General features: G+C 44.2%; 1 protein-coding gene across 2 annotated transcripts in view; it reads left to right on the forward strand.

Moving 5' to 3' along the window:
• Positions 1 to 15,895, forward strand: part of Itga6 (integrin subunit alpha 6) — a 77,297-nt gene that overhangs the window by 17,614 nt on the left and 43,788 nt on the right. The window lies entirely within an intron of this gene.

Below are 15,895 nucleotides of genomic sequence, written 5' to 3' on the forward strand. Positions count from 1 at the left end.
CGTATTAATTTCCTTTTGAAAACACTGAAAATTTTGGATTTCCTAAGTTACTGGAATAATAAAATGGAAATGGCGACCTACCAGGTATATACTTGTTAAACATACCTTTTCTCTTCCTGATTTTAATTAAAAAAATATTTTTGAAAAATGATAAAACTTAAGTCATGTTTTCTTTTGCAAATGAGCTATGAGCTATTTGATAACAGCTTTTAAGAAATGGGTCTTAGGCTGAGGCTGTGGCTCAGTGGCAGAGCGCTTGCCTAGCATGTGTGAGGCACTGGGTTCGATCCTTAGTACCACATGAAAATAAAGGCATTCTGTCCATCTATAACTACAAAAAAAAAAAAAAAAAGAAACGGATCTTTATAATATTGATGGTTGTATACTTGGCATATAAAAACCTGCTTGATCACTACATATGTGAATACAAAATTAAGAATGATGACTAATTATAAAATAATCTTTATTCTCTGAAACAGAAATTTCCCAAGCTACTACTACAAGCAACGAGAAGGTGGGCTCAGTCCAGTGTAGACAGCTTCTTAGACTTGTTCCCTCGAAAGGAAAATTCACTAGAGATTGGCCTCCTGTGGACAAGTGTGATTTGGCAACTGAAAAGTCAGGTATCTGTTAATTTAGAGGCACAGGAAATGGTTAAGTGCCACATTTGATAAGGTGTGGCAGGGACTTTATGAAAGTGAAAGAATAGGGTTGCTTGGAGCCATTCAGCAGAACTTGGGTCTTTTTCCTTTTCTTACTATTATAGACAGCAACATTTTAATTGTAATTCTTTCTTACAGGTATGCGTTGCTCAATCAGCTCAAAACCCGTTAGAGCTAACAGTGGGGGTTTTTTGGTTGTTGTTTTTAAAATATTTTGTCATAAATGCATCTATTTTATTTTATTTATGCTGTGTTAAGGATCCGAGGGACTCACGCATGCCAGGCAAGTGCTCTACCACTGAGCCACAACTCCAGCCCCTCATGTTTTTTAAATGAACTGATTATAGATTTTAAACCTGTACTTTATAAATTTTTGTTGAAGTGGCCATCTAAATTACAGGCCAGTGGCTGTTGTGATTTTACCTTGTCAGTGCTAATGGTATTTCTTTTTCTGGAGATTTTTTAAACTTCTTGTTAGGAGATCAGTGTTGGTAAACTAAGGTCACACCAAAACTCGATCCCAGGGATAGAAGCAGGTTTCCTTTCCCGTCTCCTCTTGGTTCTGTTGATCTCACCACTTCTGTTGGCACTCTATTTAGGTAGCTGAACTCAATGGTTGCGATTTTACCCCCACCCCCAACCCCAGCACATAGTAATGATTTCTGAGCTGCAGGAGTCGAATGTTGTGGGTAATCAAAACAGGTTCTACTGTGGAGGCTCCTTTATGCACGAGCTCCTGTGCTCTTAGTCAGGGACACACCTATGGGAAGGTGCATTGAGTCAGGCAAGAACTAGAACCCGCAGGCACAAACATCACAAGTTTTGTAGCCACTGGAACCTGAGTTTAGTTCCAGCATGCTCTGTCAAGGAGACGGGAAGAAAAGGCTCTTGTGAAATTTTGGGAAGGCCAGGACAAAATTACTGATCTTATGATACAGCTAAAGGCTACAAGTAATTCTTTGGGCTCCTGTGGCATATATCATAAAGCATTTACTAGGTTTTAATTATGAACGACCTCTTGTAAATAAATACTTTTAAAAAAATGGTTAATCAGGGTTCTCTAGTGATGTTTATAACCAAGCAGAAAGGCAGAATAGGGCTACAGTAGTACAAGATTATGGGAGCCAAGGGTGCTGGGCACAATTCCTGTGTTGTCACTTCCCTGCTGTGTGACCTTGGGCAAATTAGTTATCCTCTCTGAATTTGTAAAATGGGTAGTGGTAGTACTGTCTATTTAATGAACTCATGGCAGAATTAGAGCGTAGGAGATGATGGCTGTCAATAGTTTCTTAATATCTTATTTACCCTAATTTTCAGGAAGGGTATGTTTATCTTGGTAGGGGGTTTCTTGGAAAGTATTAGAAATTTAGTTTTTTGAACATGAGGTTGTACTTCATTGAAAATGGGAATCTTACTCTTGTAATCAACTTTCTATATAAACATGAAAACTCCAAGCTTGGAGGTGAACATTTTTGTTCCGCTGTGAGTTTTAGCTCCTACTTGCCCAACTGGATCAGCCAGTTGGTGTAGTTAGATAAAGTTTTGGTCTTTCTTGGCCAAACACCCTCCAGGTTACAAACTAGGCCCAGATTCTTGCCTTCAAGGAGTTTGTATCCATGTTAAGTGGAGGTGGGAGAAATGCCTGCCAGGGAAGCTCACTTGGGAGAGGGTGAAACTGGAGCTGGGGTCTTCAAGGCAGGTTGGTAGGTACAGCCTGCAGTTGAAGCTTGGGAATTGCAGATGAGCAGGCTCTTAGAGGTGGGGTGGGCTGGCAGGAAACACATGAGCAGAGGCGCCTTGGCCCTGGCTCGCTTAGGAAGTGAGGAGTAGAGGCAGCATAGGGTAGTGACGGGGCGGTGGCCTGGTGATGCAGGGATGGCTCCAGTTGACCTGGGAAGAGGATGCCACAGCCCCTCAGGGAAGGGTGCTGGGCCCTGAAGGTCTGCCCCTGTCAGGGAACGTCTGAGCCTCAGCTTCTTCTCTCCAACTGCTGAGACATACTTGGAAAAATATATCTGGAGGACTCTGTAATTATAGAATGTCCTGTGAGTGTGAGTAGTTTGTGCACTGCTTGGGTTTGCAGCCTCCCTTGCCAAGAAAGACCCTGTGATGAATGAATAGTGCCTTCCTAGAGTTGCGTTTGTCCCATCTGTAGAAGGCCAAGGGTATGCTGTTTTCAGGGGACAAGGGCACCTGCACCCATAGAGCTAGTAGCACCCTAGTGGAGGAGGGAAGAGTGCTAGTGTGAATGTGGGGCAGATCTGGGGAGAGCTTTTAGCTCTCCAGGAAGGGCTCATCAGGAGGAGCATCTTTGAGGAGGGGGTGGTTGGGTTAGCCCTCAGGGAGACATAGGAGGTATCTCACACATAGACCCAAGGCAAGAGTGCTCTGAGCTGAAGGAAGCAGCCACAAGGAAGGATGGGAATGTGGCTAGTATGCTCAAAAGGATGGGAGGCCTGTGTGGCCAGAGTGCACACCTGAGGATGATGAGGCTAGAGAGGCAGATGAGCAGCTCCCCAAGGGCCGATGCCTGTGGGAAGCCACTGGGGGACGGTAACCAGAGCAGTGACTGACGTGACCTGAGCTACAGGAAGAATAGCATCTGCTCTGTGGAGGGTTGTCTTAGGGGGGATGTGAGGGTGGCACAGGAGAGGAAGCAGACAGACCTGTCCAGGTGGGACCTGGTGGAGGCTCAGACACTTGCTATAGCGGAGAAGCCACTGGATAGTGGTCAGATTCAGACAAATGTGCAGGTAGAACCCATGGAAGCATTGATGCTAGGGCTGTGGGCGGTGGGGGGAAGTGGGGAACCGAGGGCGGTGCTGGATTTCTGGCCTGAGCACCTGGGCAGATGGTGTGTGGGAATCACGGGGTGGGGCCTGGCATACTATACGAGGTGTGGAATGCTAAGTGCAGACATCTAGTGGGCAATGGAGTGTTTGAATGTGAAGGTCGGGATGCAGTTTGGGTTGAAAAGAGATGTTTTGAAAGTCACTGGTGAATGGGTGTTTCCAGCCACAGAATGGAACTAGGAAAGGGGCTAAGATGCGACGGAAGAGGAGCAGCCAGCGAAGGTGAGGGTCAGTCTGCCAGGCTCGACCTGAAGTGTGCATCAGCCTTGCTGTCTGTCCTCTAACTCTCCAGTCCAGTTCCTAGCTGCATCAGATTAGAGGGACAAAGCCAAACTAGATACAGGAAGCCACAGAGACAGACCCTTAGACCTCTCTTCTTTTAAATAAGGAAGGTGAGCCCCCAGTTTAAATCTCCTCTTGTGGAATGATTACAGTGGCCACAGCTGAAGAATGGACAGGCAACCAGACATTTCCCAAAAGGTTAGAAAGGCCCTCGTGTTAGCATTTGAAGTGCCAACAGCCAAGAGGCGCCTCTGGTGCACATTCTCATTGCCAGCTTTAACCAGGTTTGCATTGGCCCAGTGTGTTTTGGGTTTCACCTCAGGGTGACCCCTCCATTCCTCTGAACTGCAGCAAACTCCTAACAGTCTTAACATTTTCCACTCATAAAATTAGACACCAGAGCAGTGATCCCACCCTCCTGCCATCCCACATATTTTTGAAATCACGTGGTACTTAAGGCTATGTGCTATCTTGTCTAGTGTCTTTTCCTCCCTCCATTTTTAGCTGGGTGACTATATATATTAAGGCCATGAAGGAATGTGACATTCTGGGGATTCCACTTAAATGTTGTAATGAAATTTGGTTTTGGAATTTAAGTTGGTGGAGAAAGGTAGAATACAGCTATTTCTTTGTCTAGCGCCCTTCAGCTGTCCATTTCTTCTTTCCAGGTGGTTTATTGATAAGGCCTTCAGAGGTCTCAAATGCAGGCTCATAGTTGATATGTGACCTGTGAGGCCCTCTCTGAACCATCATCCCTATTTTTCTGTAAAATTCAGAGCTCAAATGAGATCAAGAATGGAGATCAGTGGGGGTGGATAGGTAGCAATTCTGCCAAGGGGATGCCAAACCCATTTATAGTGCAGACAGTGACATGGGAGGCGTGAATGGCAGGCTTTGCTGCTGGAGGTGGTGCCTGAGTTGAGGGAGGAATTGGAGGCTGGATGTGTCATTCAGGTATTCTGTCTGATGGAGAGTGGCTGGGGCCCAGAGTAGTGATATTAGTGTGGAGGCTATAGTGTCACTGGGCTAGCTTCACGTGGTACTTCTGTTGTATTTTCTCATCTGTGTGTGTTCAAGTGGAGACGCCAAAATGGGTCCAGTAAAGACAAAAACGTTAAGGGACTGGGGACTGGGGTGCTGTGGGAGAGCACTTGCCCAGCATGCATGAGGCCCTGGTTTTGACCCCAAGCACTGCAAAAAGAAACAAAACACATTAAGACTGCCAGTTGAGGGGTGGGGATGTGGCTCAAGCAGTAGCGCGCTCACCTGGCATGCGTGGGGTGCTGAGTTGGATCCTCAACACCACATAAAAATAAAAGATATTGTGTCCACCTCAAACTAAAATATAAATATTTTTTAAAAAGACTGCCAGTTTAAAACCAGAAATAAATTTCAAGTTTCATTTGACAAATTGACATTTCTTCAGCTTTCTCTTAAACCCTTCTCTTGGGCTCATTTTGGTGTTGGCTGTAGCTGGTGAGTTATAGGTGAGGGCATTTGCCTTACTCAGAGCTGCCTTGGGAAACCTCTCAGCCCTCTCTTGGTTTTCCACATAATGTGTACATTTCAGGGCAAACTGCTGCAAAATGAAAATGTTTCTAAGCATTCAATTTTGAGATATTCATTTCTCTATGTCTTTCAAATATACTTATTAGTAGACATCGTTGGAAATTAGAGACACTGGCTAGTGGGTCACAGCTAGTGCAGAGCAGGCATTTGGTAAGAAGCTTGGACAATATTTCTGAATGAATGAGCACATGGAACATGGAAAAGTCGTGCTCTCAAACTGGCAGCTGGCATTTCTGGGTCACCTTTACTCAAAGATTTGCAGGCAAAACTTTTTGTTTCAAACAATACTATATTAACTATAAATGTGAAATTTTTAAAAATCACAGTACAGATGGAAAATAATTTTTAAGGACATACAAGAATCTTTGAAGGAGTCTCTTGCTCGCTGGTATTGGGCCAAGGATAAGGGGCAGGGTATTGGCGGGAAGTTCTGCCCATTTTCCTCTGCTTGTAGAGATCTATTTTTAGAAACACTGGAAAATTTAAAGTTCTAATCCATTTTGTCACCTTATCCCAGATGTGGAACACTGAAAAAAAAATTAAATATAGTTTGATTTTATGTAACATATGATGGTATAATGACATTACAATAATTATAATAATTTATTATAATATTATTATAAACTCTAGGTTATGATTTCCAACCTATTTTAATGCATCTGTCAATTTTGTTGAAATAGTCATAGAATTGAAAACTTCAGACCTAATGGGTTAAATATGCTGGGTTGAAATGATTAAAACTGGACTTTCTTTTAAGTGTATAACCTGCTTGGCTCATTACTCATTGAATGTCCTTTAAGTGTCAGACACTGACCTGGGTCCTGGGAAAACAACAGTGAACACAACAGGTGTAACCTCTGACCCCATGGAGGTGACCTTCTGGTGAGGGACAAGGACAGGGGAAAATGGCCACCTGTGGTCATTATGAGGAAGGAAAGATAAATAAGAAGTAAGAGGCGGGGCTTGGCCAGAAAGGCATAGGAACATTTTAAGCAGAAACCTGGAGGGTGATGGGAGGATTCCATGGGAGAAAAGAGCCTGTGCAAAGGTCCTGAGTCAGCTGGAGGAGAGTGAAGAAAGCCCAGTGTGATGAGTGAGAGGGTGGGTCAACCCAGAGTTTGCCCTTGAGAGTATGTAACCTAAAACCTGTTTACCAAGGCCATCATCAAATTCTGAGTTCTTGGTATGTGAGCAGAGTCTAATGTGAATAAGAGATACTGTTAGATGTCCTACTGTGGTAGGGCAGAACGATGCTCACAGAGAAATCTATGTCCTGACCTGCCAAGCCTGTGAATGTTAGGTTAAACAGTACAGTGAACAGAACAGATGTAACCTCTGACCCCATGGAGGTGACCTTCTGGTGAAAGACAAGGACAGGGGATTAAGGCTGCTAATTAGTTGACTTTTCATTAGGGAAATCATCCCGAATTCTCCAGGTAGGCTGGACGCAGTCTGAAGGGTCTTCATAATGTGGAAACTGGAGGCAAGAGAAATTTGAAGCTGCTGTGCTGCTGGCTTGGCAGATGGAGGGGACCACGTGGCAAGGAACAGGGCAGGTTTGAGGCTGGGGAGGACAAGGAAACAGGTTGTTCTCAAACCTTCAGCTCCGATGAACCTTGATTTTTTAGCCCCAGAGACCTATGGGTGGACTTCTGACCTAAGGAACTGTGAGATAAGTTGGTGTGTGTTTTAACCCACTAAGTTTGTGGTGACTTGTTCCAGAAGCAATAGAAAATTAACATACTGCCCAGCTCCACAACTCATGGCATAGATTGCTGTTATACCAGATCACTTGGTCATAAAGCCTCTGGTACTTTCCTTGCTATTGGCGTGGAGAGTACCTTTGCAAATTACACCCTCGAGGTGGTTGACCTGTGATCATTCCTTAGTAGATACTTTCTGAGGGCCTTCCATGTTCCTGACCCTGCTTGGATGAGCTCATGGGTAAAAGCAGCAAGACGTGTGTTCTCAAGGAGCCTCAGTCTAGAAGCCTCACAACCCGACCCACCCAGGGGGCCCGCAAGGGTGGGAGTTCATGTCTGCACGCGAAACCCAGCAGTGGAACACAGCAAGGCAGTTGTGACTGGCAGTGACTTTTCCCTGAAAAAGAAGTCTTAACTCCTGAGAGGAAAACTAGAGCTTAGTCCAACTTGTTTATACTTAGAGAAATGACCAAAAGGTAGTAGTGGCCAGGGAGTAGTGGCAGGGTGAGGACATTCAGTAACCCACTGGTCCTTGGAGAACAAAGCACAGTCTCTTCCTCTGGAAGAGGGACAGTACTTCTCTCAGTGGGCTCCTGGAGAGTCAATGTGTGTGTGGCGGGGAGTTTATAAGGCCAGTGGACCTTTGGTGACAAGACAGGCTGCCTGCCCTTGGTAATCTGATCATGTGGAGACTGACCACTGGTCTCCCAGCCAGAACTCATCAGCGCCAGTGTCGCCACTGCCAGACACAACCATATAGATGCACCTTTGAGCAGGACTCGCTGTGGAATTGGTCTGCTATGTCAATCATGTTCCTCAGCCAGCTTTGTGCATGAGGATGGGGCGACCATATCATTTATCTTCCAACCTGCAACATTTTTGAATGAAAGAAAAGGTGTGGGGTGAGCACTGAGCTTTCAGACCAAGGGCTGTCTAGGGGAATCAGTCCAGCTAAGGCCTGGAAGTAGTGACCATTTCATTTGACAGTCCGATGACCAAAAATGGCTCAGTAAAGTGTGGGTTTTATGCAGAAGTGCCCAGGATCCCCAGAAAGAGAAGGATTGGCCCAGGTACCCTTCTTTACATGCCTGTCCATAGCATTGGAGAGCTTTATCATATTGTGGTCTCAAAGAGGTATTTTTTTCCCATACCTCTGACTATATTTTATTTACATTTTATATTCATTTATATTTATTTTTTACACCCAAATTATTGCTTCTTATGTTTGAGGCTTCACAAAAGCATTCTTAGGGGAGCTTCTCTCTTGCTTACTTTATTTCAAATGACCAAGTTCTGTTTGTTATAAACACATTAGCCTAAAAGTACCTTGGTCAGTTTTAATTAATATGGGTGCCTATAGAGATTGGTATTAAAATATTTTAAATTGAAATACATTGAAGTTGATTTAAAGGAGAGTCACATCCAAATGGGATTTGACACCATAATTATAAGTCTTAGATGTTATAAATTTTAAAATGCTCAGGAAAACTGGGTTAAATATTTTTTTTGACAAAGGAATAGCAAAGAAGTTAGAGTTTGAATGAAATTGAGATGAATAAAATTATTTAAAAATATTTAATACAATGATTTTAAATGTTTGTATAAATTAAATGATCAAATGTTGTCAATTGACTGTTTTATCTTCATTCATAGAAGTATAGTGTATAAGTTGGCAAAAAACCTTTTTTTGGGATTTTTTCCCCCCATTTCATTCATCTAGGCATACATTTGTGGCATTAAGTAGAGTATGAAAGATGAGTAGTGATAAGAGATAGGGAAACGAGGCTGGGTGGAACTCTGGTTCCTCAGATTCCTTTGAAAAATGACTGAATTTCCTTCGAGAAAGGACCCAGATGGCACCCTGGGTGTCCAGGTTTACTTCCAGGATCTGAGAGATCACCAAAAGGCAGAAAGCAGATGGGATCTGGCAGATGACCTCAAGGGGAAGGAAACGCAGTCTGGAGCCCATGGTGCCTGGGGAAGAGAGGGAGATGGCTGGCTCTTGGATGTTCCCCCTCCCCAGTCATCCTGTGAGGCAGGGGCTGGGGACAAGGAGTGGGTCTGGAGGCCAGGACAACAGTCGATATCATCCACCTCAGCAGAGTAGAAACTGCTGTCATTTAACATCCTAGCCACAAAAGCCTACAGCAGTTTTTTTTGGGGGGTGGGGTGGGGGTGGGGGGTGGGGTTGATGTGTAGGTTTTATAAAGGTTAAATTTAATTACAGTGCACAAAAAGAATGAATTCTTTTAGAGGTAGGAAACGCCAACCCTTGACACTGAAAAAACAACAAAGCAAAGCCACTCAACACCCCCCCCCCATCCCACACCCCTGCCCAATACTAGGGCCTCTCGTGTGGGTGATGGCACTGGGAGAATAAAGCCTCCCTCTGGCATTTGAGGGTTGGTGCATAGCCTGATGACCTGCTGCTTGCAGTGAATCCCTGGAGTCTACAGGCCCCACCCATGACTCCCTTTCAGAATTCCTGTTTGGGGTGAGACCTAGTCAGAAATGGAGCTTTGTGTTCAACAGCCAAACAAATAAGGACTATCAGGCATACGATGAGACCTAGCAGCATACATGCAGTGTGGCCAGAGAAACCAATGGAAAAGCTCAAAGAAACGGCCCAGGATCACAAAACTTCAGGAGAATTTTCAAAATGCTCAGAATTTAGAGAATATGTTGAATGCACACAAGTAATAGGATTTTTCATGTAAAGGCTCAATCAGAACAAAGGAGCTTTTATAGTTTATAAATATGACTGATGAAGTTTAAGTTTTCACTAGAAATATTAGAAAATAAAGCTGAAAATTATCAAAGCCACAGAGGGGTGGACGGTGAGACATAAAGTAGGTTACCCCAGGAGGTTCAACACCTAGCTAATTAACAGAGGTTCCAGAAAAAGGACAGAGAAAATGTAATGCCTGACATGATTCATACACACTAACAGGTGTTTCCTAGAAATTAATGTCCTCGGTCTGCAGTGGGAAATATGTGAATAAAGGCTCACCACTGTCAAGCTGTCCAGGACACCTGGGGTAAAGTGGGAAAGTTGCCCTCAAAGGAATGCCAAGCAGCAGAAATTTCACTGGCCACACTGGATGCCAGAATAGAATCATCAGGGTTCTGGAGAAGTGTCTTCCTCCATGATGGCTACACCCAAACTCTCAACCTGGAGGTGAAGGAGAATAAAGGGTTAGAGCTGAGAGTGCAGCTCAGTGGTAGAACACTTGCCTAGCTAGCAAGTACAAGGCTCTGGATTCCATCCCCAGCTCTGCCACCCCCCCCCCAAAAAAAAAGATTTGGTTTACTTATCATATACTATCAAGATGATATTTAAAACAAACAAGAGGAAAACATGGGACCCAGGTCAAAGCAAATTACCCCTGGATAGCAGGGAAGGTGCTTTAGCTTCATTTTATATAGCAGACTTTGAAGGCCAATCTGTCTTAGGTCATAACAGAAGGTCCCAAGACTCTGAGAGGGTTAAGATGAGGTCTCAATTTAATACAAGGTGTGATTGGGAGCAGAAAGAGGATAGAGGCTTGAGTAAAGGCAAACAATGTAGAAAAAAAGAAAAGCAATGAGAAACACCAAGAAAAGGAGAAGTCATGGTCCAAAGGTGAAGGACACCAAGCAGTTGATAGGATGTTGAGATCAGGGGTGTGCAATACTGGCCTTAGATGGAAAGAGGATAATCTGGATAATTTGGTTCAACACTGAATAATACTTAACTGGCTATGTAAAAGTAGATGATTGTGGTTGGAAGGTACAAGTAGTGATAGCTCTCATGGTGTGTAAAAGGAGAGCTGACAGATGGTAGGACTTGGAGAAACCGAGAGGAAAGTATAGAGGAAAGGGTCAAAATGCTGATAGCTTTGACATCCCAACTGGGGAGTGGTGTTTTTTGTTAAATGTTGAAGGGCTAAAGAACATGAAGTGAAGGAAATGTATATTCTTTTTGGCCTCCAAATTTAAAAATATACATTTTTTTTTGGAACGACATAAAATTGTAAGTAAATAAAATGGTATCCTGAGGTTAAAAAATGTTGAAGGGAAGATAGAAGTTTAAGTATTTAAAAATTAGAGTAGCAAATAGAATTGAGTGTACGAAAGTTCTTCCATTCTCATTTTGTGGGGCAAACTGTTATTGCCTAAAACTGATAAATCAAGAAATAAACATAATCTAGAGTTAAAAAGAATTAAGTTCACAATAAAAAAATGAGATTCACCTAGAGAGTAGAGCTTCAGATAATGAGTTTGGAATCTGTTGCTTTCCACCAAAAGTTCTTTATTTTTTAGTTCTTATAATTGATGTTTATTACTTTACCAGATATTAAATACTGAGTCTGAAGATGGGTTTCATGTGAGAGATTACCACAGTAATGCCATCTTCTAATTTTTCAGGTCATAATTTAGATGAACTAAGGTGGCTGTGTTTCAGATTATGCAATAATAGTGTCCTTGTTCTAATGAAGTGATATTTCACATTTCCTGGGACAAAGTTGCATAGCTAGAGGCAGAATCTTTAATCCTTGAGGAAATGAATTACTGCCAAAGACAATAAAGTAAAGATGCTATTGTCCTTTGACTTTTTAAAAGTGCCCCAGTGTTTAGAACTAATGATTGAAGTAGGTGGGCAAAAGTAATTCAGCTCTCCTTGGGAGAGGATTTGAATATATGAACAGAAGGCTGGCTTACTTGAAGATTTTGAAATAACACTGTTAATAGCATGGTGTGATGGGTCCTGAACCTTTGTGCCAAGACTTCTAATCAAGATCCCAAATACTTGAATTCGTATCATACCTATCGCTTACTGTCATACGGGTATAGTTAGACTTTGGTGAATTTTATTTTCTAGATTTATTTCTTACCTTTAAAGATGGCATTATGGTTTTGCAAATTCTGAGTCTTTTCCTTTTATGTGGATTTCCTATATGTTGAAATCCCTAGGCACTTTTTATTTCAGCACAGCTTTGGTAGGGGCGATGGTCCCTTAGCTGTATTGAAAGCAACCTGGAAAGTGATTTTTCCTATTCCTTTTGGTGTCTGAAATGATCTTCGTTCAAACCCAGATGTTAGAGCTTCGTTTTTATAAATTTTCTTCTGTGACCTGGTATGGGAATAGACTTGTTGGTTGCTATTTTGTTAACTTCCACCACTTCCCTACAAAGGTGTGACTCACATCCCTTGGGCCTGTTGCTCTGAATGTAGAGCTGGTACTAGCTCTGACTTCCTCCCTCTGCTCTGGAAGGGTCAGTAATGAGTGTGGCTGCCTAAGAGAATGTTCTGAACAGGATGGTCCCAGGAGAGTTGCCGGGCATCCTGGTGGTACCCAGAGAGCACCTGGTTCTCACAGTGAACTATTTGGGCAGCCTGGGGCCCAGCACTTGGCATCAAAGGGTACTGGATGGAGAGGGAAGAAAGCTGGGATGTGAGCTGATATGGCATTTTGGCATGGGCTGAGAGTCCCATTCTGGTGGGCTGTCCCTTCTGTACCTGCACTCTGCTGTTTCAGGAGTGAGCTATGCTGAACAGCCTAGACCAGCACCCAGGTCCTAAACGACTTAGAGTAGCAAGTGAGTGGTATGTTCCCTGGTGTCATTGTTTAGACACAGCTCTATTTTTTGCTTATTTTCTTATTCCTGCCAGATATAGCTTTAGCTAATGGACAGTGACCAGCATTTAAGGCTGGTTCCAAGCACAATTAAGAGCCCTTGTTTATTTTCTGAGCCAGAAAGGGCAGCTTCGGGGATTAAGGCCCTACCACTTGCTGAGCATGGTTGGGGTTACCATGTTCTTCCATCATGTTGTGGCCTCGCTTTCCTATGACTCAGATTCTACCTGGTCAGTGCAGTGGTCCCTTGGCAAGGGTTGCATCAGAGCAGGGTGCCCTCTGCCATCCACATCCACTCTTCCTCCTACGACCACCGGGGGATTTGCCAAGGGCGGTGAAGCACCTGTCCTCCTGCACCCCGGGTAGACTGCATGAAGGTGGGGTGAGGATGTGTCTGGACTTTGACAGCTAACCTCATTCCCCATAGATACATTGCCCTATTTTGTAGAGTTGTCTTTTTGAATTTGTTGTCTCTATCCCCCAAACCGCCCTGATGCTTCCTTCTGTATCCTATACTTTCATCTGCAGGAGCCTCCACATGTAAAATGGGAGGACCTGTCTGCAAGAGCTTGGCACTGGTACATGGGAACTCTTCTCACTATAGCCCCTGAATCCAGCCTGTGCATTCGAGTTAGATGCCTGTGCTGCTCCATACATACATGTTGGCCTCCAGGGTAGAGGGAACATGTTGAGGGTTAGAGGTTCCAAGGAGAAAAGGGCCAGAGGAAGCCCTGAAGGACTCTACCTTGAAGCAGCTTTTGACCTCCACAGCTTTTGAAATTGCAGGAAGCCTCAGATCCTTTGTTCCTCGCAGGGCACCAGAAAGAGAGATAGTGGAAGCCTGGGGCTCTGCTGTTCACCCTCTGACCCTTCTCCCCTGGGCCAGAGTTCTGCCCACCAGGCTGCCCATCCCCACCCCAGTCTTGTCATGCCACTGTGTCCCACTTCTCTGTTTCTTCTAGTGCTTTCCCTTACATCCTTTGCTGTGCTGTGCTCCTCACCTGGCCACCTGCAGCTCTGCTGTCATCTCTTGGTGACACTCTTCCTCCCAGGCAGGTGTTTGTGGGGCAGCACTCTATTATGTCCTCTACCTTCCTGTGGTTTAGGGTCCTATATATGGATCCAGCTTCCCCAGACCAAGAGTTTGAGGGGTGGATGCCATTCCTTATTCAACCTGAGGGCTCTTGGTGAGTGTTTGTTGAATGAGTGAGTGAATGAATAAGCAAATGGGGTGAATGGAAATAACCAGCCTCCTGCCTGCCTTAGGTAGCTTAGGCCCCTCCTTGGGTGTGGGAAAGAAGAGGAAGTTGCTAGAGAAGACACAGTAAAAACATTGGGCCTCCTGGGCTGCTTTTTTATAGCCTCCTGCTGGCAGTTGGTTACCTTTACCCCTCTGGTTGCAGTAATGCTGATTCTTCCTTCCCTCAACTTGTCAGGGTTTAGTCTTAAATCTGTCAATATACGGAAGAGTTCTTGTTTCAGGGTTTCATTGGTATAAATTGTGCCCTCTCAACTGGTTGTGAACTCCTTAAAATCCTGAGATTTGTGTCCTAGGAAGCATTCTAAAGGAATGGAGACTTTGCCTCAGGTAATTTTGTCGAAGTCTGCCAAGTAGCTGTGAGATCATACAGGCAGAGTGATGAACCTCCCACCAGACCTCCGTTTCTCCCTCTGTAAAATCAGGGCTTCCAGAGCCAATGTGCCATCCCCTTGCTTACCGAGTTCCGATCTGGCACAGGTTCCATCCCCACATGTGCCATTGACCAAACTTGCGGGTCAGGAGCAACATGAGTGGGATAGATGTAGGGTGGACCTCAGCAGACCTTGGCAGCCCATCCTTGTTTCCACCCTCCAGTGAGAGGTTTTCAGCACCAAGGGCACTTCAGTTTCTGCTTCATTTCTGTACCTTGATGTGTATTCTTTCATTCTTTCAAAAAGGGATGGCTTAGAGGTAGAGGCTGGGATGTGGGAGGAAGGGCAGCCCTGGGTCTCCTCACTGAGCCTCCCTAGGCAGGCAGGATGCACCCCCACCCTCAGCCTGGGTTTCCAAGTGTACTTGCCTCCTGCTGCACCAGCTGCATTGTATCAGTTTAAAAAAAACAAAACAAAACAAAACAAAACAAAACAAAAACACATCAAGTCCTTTATTGGGTTTGGATTGGGTTTTGTTTTTCTTTTGCACCTGAGTTTGTGGGCCTCTTGAAGGCCAGGAGTGGCTTGCTTTCTGTTCTGAGGGTTTGTTGTTTGTACATTTTTGTTCCCAGCTCTTTCTCAGATCCAGCCTTATTTACAGAACTTTCAGTCCTTGGTTTCTATCTAGTCGGGTGTGTTTTCTTTCTATTTATTCTTCTAGTTGTTCCATTAGTCCAGCAGACCCCAAAGATTATAAACCAATGGTGAGTGAAGAACCTTCTGGCTGTGAAATAGTAAAGTTTTAAGGATTGTGGGTTTCAATTAAGGGCCCTCTTTTTTTTTCAGAGAGAGAGAATTTTAATATTTATTTTTTTAGTTTTCGGCAGACACAACATCTTTGTTTGTATGTGGTGCTGAGGATCGAATCCGGGCCGCACCCATGCCAGGCGAGCACGCTACCGCTTGAGCCACATCCCCAGCCCTTAAGGGCCCTCTTAATAGGAACACAGGTAGACAGGAGAAGGAATCTCTCTCCTCCTGGCACTCCCCAATTCATCCCTAATCCTTTGTGGGAGAACCAATGGTGGTGGAGGAGCTCCTATGGGAAGATGAGAGTGCAATAAGTTACTTAGGAGGATATCAAGTTTGCACCTTAAATAAATGCAGTTTCTATTTGTTAATCGCACCCCAGGAGAGCTGGGGAAGGGAAAAAAATTGAAAAGAGGCCAAGGCTGCAAAAGAGTTGTATCTTAGGCAAAGTCAGTATATAAAGGTCTAGAGTCTAGTCACAGTCTAGTACTTTACCATTGAAAAGTACTTCAAAAAGGCACAGGGTCAGGATTGACATATCATTGCTTATTAAATGGGTTGCTGGTGTGGATTGTTCTGTCGAGTTGCCTATGCCATCCTTGGATCAAGTGCAGAGGTCATATTCTTGAAAAGTGTCCTAAATACCAGAATCGTACCTGGCAGGAGTTACCGACCCTGTGACAGACAGGCTTATTTCCCCTTTGTTTTGAGATCCCTCTTCCTTTGCCTTACTGTGTTGTCTGTATTTGTGCTGTATGAACCAGGGCT

The sequence above is a fragment of the Urocitellus parryii genome, chromosome 1 (genome assembly GCF_045843805.1).
Source record: "Urocitellus parryii isolate mUroPar1 chromosome 1, mUroPar1.hap1, whole genome shotgun sequence".
NCBI classification, from domain to species: Eukaryota; Metazoa; Chordata; class Mammalia; order Rodentia; family Sciuridae; genus Urocitellus; species Urocitellus parryii.